General features: G+C 46.7%; 1 protein-coding gene across 2 annotated transcripts in view; it reads left to right on the forward strand.

The window, feature by feature from the left end:
* PIK3C2G (phosphatidylinositol-4-phosphate 3-kinase catalytic subunit type 2 gamma) overlaps positions 1 to 14,188 on the forward strand; it is a 2,001,768-nt gene that overhangs the window by 1,814,880 nt on the left and 172,700 nt on the right. The window lies entirely within an intron of this gene.

Below are 14,188 nucleotides of genomic sequence, written 5' to 3' on the forward strand. Positions count from 1 at the left end.
AATGGGTCCTTTTACTGTTAGGATACGTTCAATACCCAGAGGGAGTGACCATGACAGGAGGATGTAAGGCAGAATAGGCCCAGAAAACTGAGCAATTAGAATATCAACAGAAGCCTAAGGATAGTTGTGGACGACTCTGCAATGTATAACAGGAAGTCATTTGCGTAAAAGACCCACTCCGACTGTCACGATGGTGCCCTCACCAGAGGATCATCTCAGATCCAACAGGAGAGTGGCTTCAAAGCCAGTATAAACAGAGGTAGGGGAGTGTTGGTATCCTTGCCTAGTCCCCTTCTAGAGTTGGAATGGATCTGAACAGGAACCCTTAACTCTAATGTTGACCAGTGGTAGTTATAACAACTAATCCACTTGATATACTTTTGGCCTAGCCCTACCTTACTCAACATGCTGCACATATAGAGTCACTCCATAGTGTCAGAGGCCTTGGCCGTGTCCAAGTATATAACAACTGTTAGCTCTGACACCCCCTGCACGTTTTCATGGAACAAAAGAAGCGTTTCATATTTAGTCTCCTTCTTCTAACCCAGACTGGTCCGAATGTATCTGGTCTGTTGTTATTCTTCTCAGCCTGGTAGTTAAAAGATTGGCGAGCATCTTGCTTTCTGCATTGAGTAGGGAGGTAGGCCATTAGGAGGCACAGTCACTAGGTCTTTTACTCTCTTTTCATGTGTTTATATTGGTAGTCAACATTAAAATACGTACCTTAAATACTGGGCGTTCCTTTATAAAGATCAGCTGGTAGGCCATTTGGCCAGGTGCTTTACCAAATGGCAGATCTTTTATGGCCCTAGCTATCTTCTTCTTGGGAATAGTGACATCTAATTTTTTGTAATGAGTGTTGGCATCTTTATATCTTTGAGGAGCCCCTGTATGTCAGCCAGGATTTTCATATTGAATAAGCTGCACAGCTTGACACCGTAACTGGCACATTCTGCAGCTGTTTGTCACTATCTGCTAATCATCTGCCCTTGATTTGAGTCTAGTTCTTGCACATCTCTTTGTCTTCTACCCAATCATGCCAGCAGTATACCAGCTTTGTTGCCAACCTCATATAGCATACACTCTGTAGCTCAGGCTGCTTTTTTACCTGATCTCTCTATTGCTTTTGTTTTAGTTACAGCTAAAATGTTTGTCATTCTTAAGTCTTGTTAGAGCGGCAATATTTAGTGTTTCAGTTTATCTGCCAGTTTTCTTTGCTTTTTAACCCCTATGATGAGAGAAATTACCTGTTCTGTCAGGAACATTTTCCATTTTATATGCTTTCCTAATCGTAGCTGAGGAATAATTAAACCCATATTCTCCTTAAAATGGAGATTCATTCTGTCCCTTATTTTATCCATATTTTTTTTTTATTTGTTTTTGGTGCCATTGATCAAGTGTCCAACTTTCTCTTGCTTTCATGTGTAGCACTTGGATTTCCACCCATAGAAGTGGATGGACCAAGACCACTTTTGGCAGCATTCTGGTATCTCAAAAGAGACGGGCCTGAAGATGGTATTTTATATAGTCAATACATTACAAAGTGCAATATGAACCCAAGTATAAGGTGTATTGTCTCATTCCTATAATATGTGGGCACCTGCAACCTCACCAAGGAGGGACTTCACCACCACTAAGCATGTCTGTCCAAATTATGCTTCCAAGTTGCATTTGGTTCCCCGAAGGACTAAGACCCACACTGGCAATTGTAAAAACATATTTCCCACTGCCTCTGTGGCTGTCATGTTGCACTTAATCAGGATATATACAGAGCACAAGTTTAGTCTAATACCATCTCATAGTCCCAACTGTGCCTCAAATCACCCCTGCTTATCTGTCCTGTGAGTAACCAGAGTGGGCCAGCAGTTTGAATCTCCCAATCCAACATCTTGCAGTTGTTCCTCTGAGATAGGTTTCCCGCGGCATTGAAATATCTGGGTTATGTCTCTTTAGGTATTCTGTTTCTATCACCTCCTAACTTTATTGCCCAATCCATTAACATTACATGTCACAAATTACAGCTTAGATCACTCTTGTGTTCTCATATCTCTGTTATTTCCCTTGTGGTGCATGCATCTAAATCCAACTTTGTTTCTCAGAATGGGATGTGCTAGGTGCAAAGATGGTGGCTTTTGTGATCTGGACTCAAGGTGGCTCTGTCTGCCGAAAGTGCAAAGCACAACAGAAAATCCCCAAATCTCCTCAGCCCCCTGCATTGCAGGTGTCAGAATGCCTGCCAACCTCAACTTGCAGAGTGCCTATTGCCCCTTAGAAAACATAAACCACATGCTTCCAGAGCGATCTTTGACTACTTCTCCCTTAATTGGTACCCTTTTCATGTATGTGCACACACAATGTATGCTGTCTTTACTCAGGCTTTTCCCGGACAGTCCCTAAAAGGTGTTGTCAGTAAGACAAAAGTAAGTTCTTGTTGTGCACCTGGGGCAAGTATATTTACCCTATATCACTGCTGCTTTCCTTCATACTCCCCAACCCCAGTGGGCTCAGTGTCGCTGGTCTCAATGTCTTTTACCAAATCCCTCGGGTGGAAGTATGGTGTCTCTTGCCACATAGCTGAACCTGCACCCCTCTGTTAGCCATCTGTTTTGTGATCATCCATTTTCCTGAGTTGTCAGTTTGTTTCCTCCAATGGCTGTGGCTTGCCACTTCTCAACTGGTTGCCATCCCTGCACACTACCAGGCTTCCCCGTTGATACAAACGTTCATGAGTTTCCTTCAGCAGTTAATCTCAGTTTGGCTGGGTAGACCATCCTATATCTTATTCCCTGCTCTCACATTAGGTACTAAACTTCACAAAACTGCTCTGTTGCATTCCTGCCACTTGGAGGATAGTGTATGTGTCCCTGTGATTGAAGATTCTCGCTGTTTATCTCCATGTGAGGAGGCATGGTTTAGGCTGTGGAGTTCGGCCTTATGGACATGCCAGATGGAAAATAATTTTGATACGCCCTTTGCCTGAAGTATATTGACGATGAAATCCTCAAGGAGAAATTGAACACTGGGCCCTTCTGCCCTTTCTGCACTTCCACTACTGTGATATTTTTCCTTCTTGACTAACCACCAGTATCCTCCAGGCACACCTAGCAACCTCACTTTACTTCTGCAACTGTTTGATATTGGGTCTAGGGTTTTGTTTCCTCTTTAAGCTGAGGTCCTGTTTTGTTGTATGCATGGCCCTTGTGCTAATTTTACCGATGTCTCTGCACAGGAGATTTAGCTCTGTCATGACTGAGTTTATCTTTTGCTCCAGCGGTTTCTTTCAGCTTGTGCATAGCTGCCATTATGTCTCTGGGAGAGTTTTCATGCTTGTTGTCGCACGTTGTCTGGAAGATCACCCTCCCCCAAATACATTTCTACTTCTAGAGGCATGCAACATGGCTTAATTGTCCATTTTGTTTTCTGGTTTGACTTGCATCCTCTATCATAGCCCATTCTGGATATGGGCATGCTCAGTACCGTCTCAGGGGAGCACCACTTCTTATCTAATTACCTCGGGGGCCTATGGTGCTCGTTGTTGCTGACCATGTGGAAGAAGGCAGCTTGTGCTCAGTCTATCAATCAGCTTCTCTCCCAGGTGGCCTTTCAGCTTTCTCTCCCCTAAATATTATGCTCCCATCACACCCTCTAGCAGCAGTGTCCTCGGTGTTATGCTCTCTCTGTTCATTGGGTGCCCCAATTGTTGCCACCATCTCTCATGGGCGAATGGACGTATTTCAGTCACTCTTCATTTGGATGCCCTTACCACTGCCAGTGGTGAATGCATGTGTCTTCTCACTCAGTAAGTCAATGTTTTAAATACTTATGATTCTGCTTGCTGGGGTTCTTATATTGGAGGTTTTGGTTTTTCTTACTTTTTCTTTTCACTTCACATCACTCTTAACTGTGTGCAGAGTGATCGGTTTCTGTTAACTCCTGCCACCCTTTTCTTTTGCAGCCTGCTCCCTCTGTGGGCTATATTTAGTGCTGGATGTGGGGAAGGAGGTCCGTACCCATGCCATATATGCCTACCTTTCTCTCTCCTCCCAGTGCTGTGCAGGACTCTGTCCCAGTGGCCAGCCAGGACAATACTGGCCCCCGCCTACATAGGGGCTCCTCCTCCTCCACTGCAATGTCCTTGTGAGGTGGCTACCAAACATATGCCACTCTCCTTTCTCCTTGTTCTCGTGACAGGGGAAAAAAACAGATAACAATGCTGGCTCCCCTTGTCTTTTCTATGATCCTCCGTTGGCCTCAACGGGGGTTTTAGAGTCAGCTGCTTTAGATCGAATACGTTGGTCATTATCAGTTGTGAAAAGGTTGATTAGTTTGTTTTTATTGCAAAGTGGCACTTATTTTGTCATATTCTGTGACTTTCAGTACTAGATGATCAAACATTGCCACTAAAGGATTATTAAATAACTGATAATATTATAGTGAATCCACTGAACCCATTTTACCTAAGCTCTTTGCACTGTTCTGGTTCGTTTGAAAATTTTAGTTTATATATCATTGGTCGAACCAATTTCTGAAATTACACTACTGTCTAAAAGTGATACATTGTACTGCTAAATATCTATTTGACATATTCCATACTAAAGATTTTTGTGCATTCCTCTGTTGCTATCCAACTGACTCTGAGGAGTTCACCCCGTTGTTTTCAGAATATGCTACTGGTGCCCCCTTAAGTCAAATATCACCTCCATTGTTCCGAGACCAGTATTTTGTCAGGGTTTGCCTCATATGGCCTCAAACCATGTATTACCTGCAATATCCCAGTGTCAGAATTATGCAGTTAAGGTAATTGCCGGATCATGGATACTTGTATCTCAATTGTTGAGTATAATCATTAAATAAGCCCTGCCATTGTTCGTATTGACCCTTTTTAGTCTTCAAGATGAGATGATAAGGAGCAATCATTTACATCAAACACCATGAACAGTGAAGTCCAATTGGGGCTTCACAAGAATCAATAAAGAAATTTGGTGTGTTTAACTGATTTTATTACAAATTAATTAAAATTGATTTGTTCAGTTAGTAAGTAAATTTGAATCCATCTCTATTACCTTTTGCTAGTAACACTGTTAATCCAAAGTGTCAGGATTCAAAGTTAATTTCAGTGCTTGAGTGCAAAAGAATCTGAGCAAATGCTATCATTCTCTCAACACAAGTAAGTATAACCTACTTTATGATAACATTATGATAAATATGTGTATTAGAGGGGATGCATCTCCAATTCTGTTCTGAAAGGAGAGGAAAAAAAGAATGTGACAATCTCTGAAAGGAAGTCAGACATAAGAGCACCATAATACATGGTGTTATGTAATCCCTATATAAATGTTAGTTTCCATTCGCTTCATAAACTTGTGATGTAGCTAGTCACTGATTATGATGAAAAGACATGAGAATTCGACTGTTATAGCCTTAGAACCCGCCGTAGCGGGCTCTACCGGCTATTAAAGGCCCGCTCCCGTGGCGAGGGCCTTTAACAAGGGAGAGGGCCTTTAATAGCCGGTAGAGCCCGCTACGGCGGGTTCTAAGGCTATTAGAACATTCTGCCACTTGGGGCAGAATGTTCTATTAAATAAAACAAATTCCTCACGGAGCCAGAGGGGATTAAAGTCCCCTCGGGCTCCGTGAGGCTTTGTTCACAGCTGCTGCAGCTGCTGCTGTGAACAAAGAGAACATTGGAATGTTGGCGCTGCGGGCTTTTAACGGCCAGTAAAAGCCCGCAGCACTCCATTGTTTTCAATGGAGCTGCCAAAGTTCCAATGTCCTAATATAAGTTATATTACAGTTGAGTTCTGACATGACAATGCCTTCTGCCTGCAGCCAAGGTGAAAGGCAGGTCTAGTCATGGATAATTAAAGCAGCTGTTTAAAGCAAAGGAAAAAAATGAAATGTTGCTTTCCTTTCTTCTGCTCTATTTTAATAACTTACAGTGACAGGACAAGAGAATATGTTAATTTTCTTGCACTGCTTAGAGAAAAGCTTTAATCTTTCTGCATGTTTCTACACATTCTGAGCTACTGTATCTTATTTGGAAACTGCTTCATATTAGACTGTTTCTAATATCTGTTTGCAACAAATATCTAACAGGATTTTGATGAGTTTAATTTTGTACTATAGGTTTCATTTGTATTCTTTATGATTGCAAACATGCTTGCTCTTTCGTATGAAAAAGCTACACACCACGGTTTTAAGTGGTTTGTGTTGATGATGTGACCATGTATTATGTGAGATAAAGTACACCCTGCCATACATCATAAGGATATTGCAAGTCACAGAGGAGTTCCATAACCATGTAAATGAACGAAGCCGAAGGCCGAGTTCCTTCATAAGGTTATGGAACTCCAATGTGACTTGAAATAATCTTATCATTTCTTCTATATTATGGAAAACTGTTCCTTAAGTGGGACACACATATTAATTGATAAAAGCAGCAAATGAGGAAGACTGCTTGAGTAAAAAAGAAAAGAGACCAGAACTGGCAGTATGTGGAGCACCTTCTATAGGGGTAGATGTAAACACTGAGAGGATACACCCCACTCAGATAGACAAATTGACATTTTTTGTTATTTCCATTGAGGGACATTTTCCCAAGGAGCACTAGGCCCATTTTGCTTAGAATACTTAATTTAGAGCACAGCAAGAAAGGGGAACAAGAACATTTGGAAAACATGGAGAATAGGGGGAATAAAATATTAAGTGTACAGTTGAAGGGGACAGTGATTCCAATGATGATTATTTTCAGGATGATTCTGAGTGGCAATCTGATAATTTGGGAAAGACAGTTCTATCACTTGAGGCAACATACCCCACCTTACAAGGCCAGGCACAGATCAGTAGAATAAACTGGTGTAGCTCCAGGAACACCCAACCCAATGTATTTTCTACTCTCTGTAAGATTATAGGCAACGTGATACAAAGAAAACCAGCCTCTCTTATCTGTGCTATGATGGCAATATAGTCAACTTCCCACAAGCTCGATATATATTGAAAACAGATGGATTGAGCTTCATACTGTGCTTTGCCAGCATCTGCTGCTCTTCAGTGTTAGGTTAGCAGTAAAACACAGGCTTCAGGTTGCCATACAATATAAGGTTAGTGGTACAATATAAGGGTCAAGTTGATGAAGTATGTGAACTTTCTAATGTTGATAGTTGTTGCTTGTCACACAACTGATTGGCTAACACCACTTAATTATTCAATTATTAAAAGGACAATGCCTACAGACAAGGGGCTTAGTAGAACTCATTAAAAACACAAACATTAAACTAATACCATTCATTCATACTTGTTTTAGATCATCTTTAACGCATGAGATTAAAGTTCCCTCTTCACATTTCACATTTTCTTAGTTTACTGCCCTCACTGCTTCAGGTTATAATTCTGAGGCCTTAGTTAAGATATTTGCACCATTGTTTTAATTAGCCATCACATAATGGTTTTAGGCAATTTCAATGAACGAACAGATGGAACACCCTTATGCAGTACCTTGGGTTTTATAAATAGCTTGACCTTTTTTAACCTATCTGTCTTAAACGATACCCATCACATAAATGTGCCCATTCACATGACAGTTTGTTTCTTTCTGTCAGTGGCGGCTGGCGAACTTTGAAAGTGGTGGGCAAAAATATGTATCTGTATATTATCAAAAGAGTGAGCGAAGAGAGCAAGCCTGACTCACGGTAGGAACTGGCAGGGAGTTCTGATACGGAAAACAGGTTTTAAAACATAGGTGGTCATTATGACATTGGCGGTGAGTGATAAAATGGAGGAAATACCCCCAACAGTCTGGCGGTAATTTCCGCCATATTATGACCGTGGCGGTGAGAACTCCCATAGACAGCCAAATGTACCACACCATCCACCAGGGGGTTAACACCACTCACCACGGCGGTAGACATCAACAGCGGAAGACAAGGTACCGCCCACCATATCATGACTTTGCAATCCGCAACAATTTCCAGTGTGGAACCAACGCCATAAAAAGTCTGGCGGAAACACTGCACAGAAGAGCAAAGACTCACCATCAGAGACACAGGGAAGAACAACACCGCTGTGGGACCAGAACTGCGAGTCTTCCAGATGCTTTCTACGCCATGCTTCACCAGGAACACCAATGCCGACAAAGATGACGATGGTGAGTACAGCCACCTAGCAAACAAGGGAAGGAGGTAGAAAAAGGAGAGTGACACACACACACACGCACAACACACACCAGACACACACACACAGACACCATGCACACAACCAGCTGCAGACGTAAACCAATGACACACAACATAGTAAAACAAAGATTAGATTTTGGAAGTACTGAAAATGTATTGGCAAGGGAAAAGCCACCTCATGAACCAGATATGTACAAAGGGCTAGTGCCCAGTCCAAAGTACTATGGGCTCACATGGACACAGTCCAAGGCCCAACTCCTTTCCTGACGACATCCTCACAGAACTGTGCAGGGGCATGATGATTGAAGTGGGCAGGCACCTCAGGGAAAAGGGGGGTGGGGGCACCTCAGCTGAAGTTGGGAACTCGCCCACTGGTTCTGGAGGGGGCTCCGTGCCCATTTTCCTTTGCTGGGAAGTGCAAGGTCGCAATCTCTCAGGTGGAGTACTCGCCCACTGCTTCCGGAGGTGGCTCCATGCCCATTTTCCTTTGCTGGAGAGTGCAAAGTCACAGTCTTTCAGGTGGGGAACTTGCCCACTACTTCTGGAGGAGGCTTCATGCACAGCAGTCCTTGGACAGTGGCCTACATGTCCGCTGCTGGTGGAAAGGGCTGGACCATCTCAGCTGGAGGTGAGGGTTCCGTGACCACTCATGGTGGTGTTGGTGAGATGAGGGCTGCTGTATCTCAGCTGTGGAAGGTGTCTCCTGGGCAGCCTCCAACTGAGGTGAGGTCTTCGGAGTGGCAGCTGGAGGTGAGGGCTTGTTGGACCTGGCCTTTTTACAGGGTCATTCCCCAAACTTTTAGGCTTTTTCCTCCTTATTTTTCCGACCCTTTTTGGCTGATGTTATGACTCTGAGCACTTTTTCACTGCTAATCGGTGCTAAAGTGCATATGCTCTCCCTTGTAAACTTGGTATGATTGGCTTATACCTATTTGGAATATTTAATTTAATTATAAGTCCCTTGTAAAGTGGTATCCCTATACCGAGGGCCTGTAAATTAAATTCTACTAGTGGGACTGCAGCGCTGCTTACCCCACCCACTGAAGTAGCCTTTCTAAGCTGTCTCGGGCCTTCTAGCGCAGGGCCTGTGTGCCCAGTTTTCTGCCACAGGGAGGTGGCATCTAAATTACTTGCCAGGCCCAGAACGCCCCTTTTACTACATGTAAGTCACCCCTAAGGGAAGCCCTAGCTAGCCTTATGGGCAGGGTGCCATGTATGTAGAAGGCAGGACATGTACCTAGTAATGTGGCCTGTCCTGGTAGTGGCAAACAGCCTATTTTGTTTCTCACTGTTGTGAGTGCTGCCTTCTCATAGGATTGCATTGGAAATGCCCTGCCTTATGTGTAGAGGGTATTGTCTGATTTATGATGGGTAGCGTAGGCATGTTTGGTATGGTTGTAATGGTGATGAGAAAAGCTGCATACTTTTCAGACAGCCTGTACACAGGGAAGGTGGAGGTGTCACAGAGGTGCATCTACATACTGAATTGTCCGCCTGGGCTGAGAGAAGGGAGAGGCCTTGCACCTGCATTTGTAAAGGCTGTGCCCTGGCCTCACACAATAGGGTCGCTTACCCCCAACTGATGTTTGGAGCCTGTGCTGGAGGAGAGAGGGGGTACTCCCAGAAACAGTTGTAACTAGCTGGAACCTCCTCTCCCCTTCCTTTGGAAACACACTGTAAACTGAGTATAAGTACAGGGGAATTTTACCCACAATGTAGACATAAATTGATATTCTTGGGACTCCAGAGACTCCTCTGGAACTGGACACAGGACGCTACTAGATGGACTCACCTAGGACTGCTGCTGCTGTGCTGACCAGTGACCTGCATGGTCACTAGGAGGAATTGCCACCATCTGCATCCCTTGTGCTGGCCTTTTGTTGGGCCTAATAGCCCTGTGCTTCTCTCCCTTTTTCTGTCTCCTGAGGCAGGGTGCTGTGGCCGCTGACCCCTGTAATGAACCAAGGCCGAGCAGAGTTGCTTTCCTTCGCATGTAGCACCGGGTGAGGACTTTCTCTGTGTGCCTGCGCTTCATAGCGCCTAATCCCTGAAGAGAATTCACTGCTGCGACCCATGGTGTCAATTGCCCCTAGCGCTTTTGAAAGTGCGTTGTGGTAAAAGGAATCACTGCTGCAACCTGGGACCCATTAACATCGTAACCATGCTGGAGAAGCATGTTGCTGCTCGTGGAATCACTGCCGCAACCTGGGACCCGTTAACATCATCCCTGTGCTGGAGAAGTGTGTTGCTGCTCGTGAAATCACCGCCGTGACCCGGGCGTACAGAATTTGATGAGGGCTTTGGAAGCGCGCCCTTTCGAGTGTCCCCGGGGCACGAGTAAAATCAAGGCTGTAGTGAGTGTGCTCCTAACAGTGCCCCTGGGGTTCCATATGCTCCGAGGAGTGCCCCCAGTGCACCACCAGGCCCCAACCCCGGGCCTGATCACCACTGCAGCCCGGAATGAAGAGGAAACCCTCCCACACCAGATCAGGTGCAGGCGAGGGGACGTTAGCGGCCCCAGGATGGAGGCCACCCTAAAAACAGGACTTGGGAGGCGGGAGTAACATCCCCCCTTCCCCAGACGCTGCCAGGGGAGCTGGACATTCCGGTTCTTGCCTCTTTGTTTTGCCTCCCCGTGCCCGCGCGAGAGTCGGGTGTGGCCCCCATCAGTGGCCCCACTTGTCGTTTCGGGGTTTTGTGCCCCCCTTGTTAGAGGGCCAGTTGAGGCCCAGGGGGGCACCAAGAGATTGCGGGCCCCAGGAGGGGCTCATTCTAAAAACCAGAGGGGATGCATGCCGCCCCTCTTCCTCCACAGCATTGCTAGGCCCTCGTTTTCGCACAGTGGAGTGCCGGGGGCCCCTTATGGATAACTCGTGGCACTGGAAGTGCCCTTCATCATGAGCACAGGTACTTTCCTTGGACATACATAATTCAGATGTTCCTAACATGGACTTTATGAATTTATATGCTAACCTGCTTGTTTTATGATGTACCATATATGTTTTGCTGAGTTGCCTTTTATGGACCTGCTCTGGAGGTATGTTTTTATGACTTGCCATATGTTCTCTAATGTTCCTTTTTATGGATATTTATGAAATGGTCATGACAAGTGCATTTCTCTTAGATTGTGATTCCAGACTACTGCTCATGTTGCAGAATCCTGAGTACTTATGTGTTCTAATGTGACTACTGCTTATTCTTGCAGAGTATTAGTAACTTTTGTAACATTCTGACAGCTGCTAAGGTATTTCTGACATGTAATGTTTGGTCTAATTATGTTTTGTGCAATACAGTTTATTTTTACATAGCTCAGTGTTGTGTTTACTTTGTGGAGTATCTATTGCATCACATGTGTTGTGTCTTTTGTGCAAACGCTTTACACATTGCCTCCGGGTTAGGCCTGACTGCTCATGCCAAGCTACCAAGGTGGTGAGCAGGCGTTATTTTGGACATGTAACTCCCTTGCCCTGGCTAGAGTGAGTGGGTTCTGCCTGGCTTAGGTGCGTACCATAGCCAACCAGAAACCCCATTTCTAACAGGGCTTCTTCACTTCCATGGCAGGAGGTGAGGGCTCCTTCCCCTTCCTGGCTGTTGGAGTGGGATCCTTCCCCTTCCTGGCTATTGGTGTGGGATCCTTCCCCTTCCTGGCTATTGGTGTGGGATCCTTCCCCTTCCTGGCTGTTGGTGTGGGATCCTTCTCCTTCCTGGCTGTTGGTGTGGGATCCTTCTCCTTCCTCAATCCTGGCTGTCTGTGTGGGATTCTTACCCTTTCTGGCTGATGGAGTGGGATTCTTCACTGTCTTGCCTCCACTGTGCCCATGGACTTTTTGACTGAAGTGTCCAGAGCTGGGTCGTTGGCGCCCTGCTCTTACAGGCAGGACGGGAGGAGGGAGGGGAAGGGAAGAGGTCAAGTTGGGCAAGGAAAAGCTTCTTAGGGACGGTGGGGTGGGATGAGGGAGGAGGGATGGAAGTGGAGGTTGAGGGAGTGGTTGTTGGAGGAGTATGTCTGCTGCACCTGGCCAGCCTCTGCTGGAGGTGAGGGCTGCTGTGTCTCAGCTGTGGAAGGTGCCTCCTGGGAAGCCCCTGCTGGAGGTGAGGGCTGCTATGTCTCAGCTGTGGAAGGTGCCTCCTGGGCAGCCTCCCTTGGAGGCGAGGGCTGCTGTGTGGCAGCTGGAGGTAAGGGCTTCTTCACTTTCATGGCAGGAGGTGAGGGCTTATTGCCCTGACCTGGCTGGTGGAGTGGGATATTTCCCCCTTCCTAGCTGGTGGAGTGGGATCCTTGCCCTTCCTGGCTGCTGGAGTGGGATCCTTCCCCTTCCTGGCTGCCAGGGTGGGATCCTTCACTGTCTTGCCTCCACGACTAGGAGGTGTCTCCACTGTCCCCATGGACAGTTTGGCTGAGGTGCTGGGCTGGGTCATTGGGACCCTGCTCTTATGGGCAGGACGGGGGGTGGAGAAGAGGTCAAGTTGGGCAAAGAAACTCTTTTTACGGATGGTGTGGTGGGATGAGGAAGGAGGGATAGGAGTGGAGGATGAGGGAGTGGTTGTTGGAGTAGTACGTCTGCTGGACTTGGGTGCAGGTGCATGGGCAGTGTGCTGATGTGAGGTGGATGGCTTGTTGGGTGTCTAAGTGCCTGCGATGGTGTCCTTTAGGAAGGGGTGGCAGACAGGGAAGGGGAAGAGACATGGGACGCGTGGATGGATGTTGTGGAGGTGTCTGCAAGTGAGGTGTGTGGGCTCCTTGGTGTGGTGATGCTGGTGGTGGGTGTTGAAGCAGTGCATGCAGGTGTGAGTGTGGATGTGACTGATGGAGGTAGAGGAGGAGGAGGAGGATGGGGAGACAGTGGATGCAGTGGATGTGGTTGTATCTGCAACTGTCTGGTGTTAGCGTGAGTCCTTCTGGACTGAAGTGTGGTGCCTGTGTTTGACTGTGCTACTCTTGTGTGTTGTCCTGTGTGCATGCTCGTCAGTATGTGTGCATGGGATGGGATAGAGTTGAGGAGACTGGGACTGGGAACTGGTAGTTGGAGAGGGGACGGTAGAAACAGGGACAATGGCTGCTATTAGATAGGAGGCCAGAGCCTGAATTGATCTCTGTTGGGTCAACAATCCACTGTGGATTCTCTCCAGGAATGCACTGTATTGCTGCATCTGGGTTGCCAGCGCCTGGATGGCATTCACAATGGTTGACTTCCCTACAGGGATGGATCTCAAGAAGTCACTAGCCTCCTCACTCAGGTACAGCAGGGCTCGCTGGGACAGGGCCTGAGGTGCCTGGGGCAAAAGAGATGCCCACCCTCCTGGGTGAGTGGGCACTGGCAACTCGCTGAGGGGCTACTGGCAGGGCAGTGCTCCCCACCAGGGAGCTTCCATCGGAGGAATCAGAGTCCGTGTTGTCACCTCCTGTTTCTGCTGTGGTGCTCCCCTTGCCCTGTGTCCCACTGGTTCCCTCGGTGTCAGTGGACACTGCCTCCTGGGTCCTGTGGGATGTAGCTCCCTCTGTTGCCGATGCCGCTGCTCCTCCGACAGATGATGCGAATGCACACATGGACAGGATGACAGAAGAAAAAAGGGGGGAGAGAGAGAAAGGGAACACTGGGTCAATTACAGCACCAACACCGCAGTTGGCATACACAACACTGTCACACACAGGGATCAGGAGTGAGCACTATGCATTGCACTGCCATTAATTTGGCTAGATGCCACAGCACAATGAGGGCCAAACACCGCCAACTGCACCACTCCTGGCACCCACTAAGCCCTGACTTACATGGAATACAAACAAGCTAGGTTACCTGCATTTACCATACACCCATGTCCCTTGAGCTGGATCATGCTGCAATGTCTGGCCTGGCATTAAGGGGCACCCACTAACTCACAACCACCACCTGGATCCCATGCCAGCTACCAATTACTGTAGTAATACCCACTGTACTCACCCGCTTGTGGCTCCTGTGATGCCCTCAAGCACCCATCCAGCTCTGGGTAGACCACTGCCAGTATGTGGGCCATCAGGG

The sequence above is a fragment of the Pleurodeles waltl genome, chromosome 4_1 (genome assembly GCF_031143425.1).
Source record: "Pleurodeles waltl isolate 20211129_DDA chromosome 4_1, aPleWal1.hap1.20221129, whole genome shotgun sequence".
NCBI classification, from domain to species: domain Eukaryota; kingdom Metazoa; phylum Chordata; class Amphibia; order Caudata; family Salamandridae; genus Pleurodeles; species Pleurodeles waltl.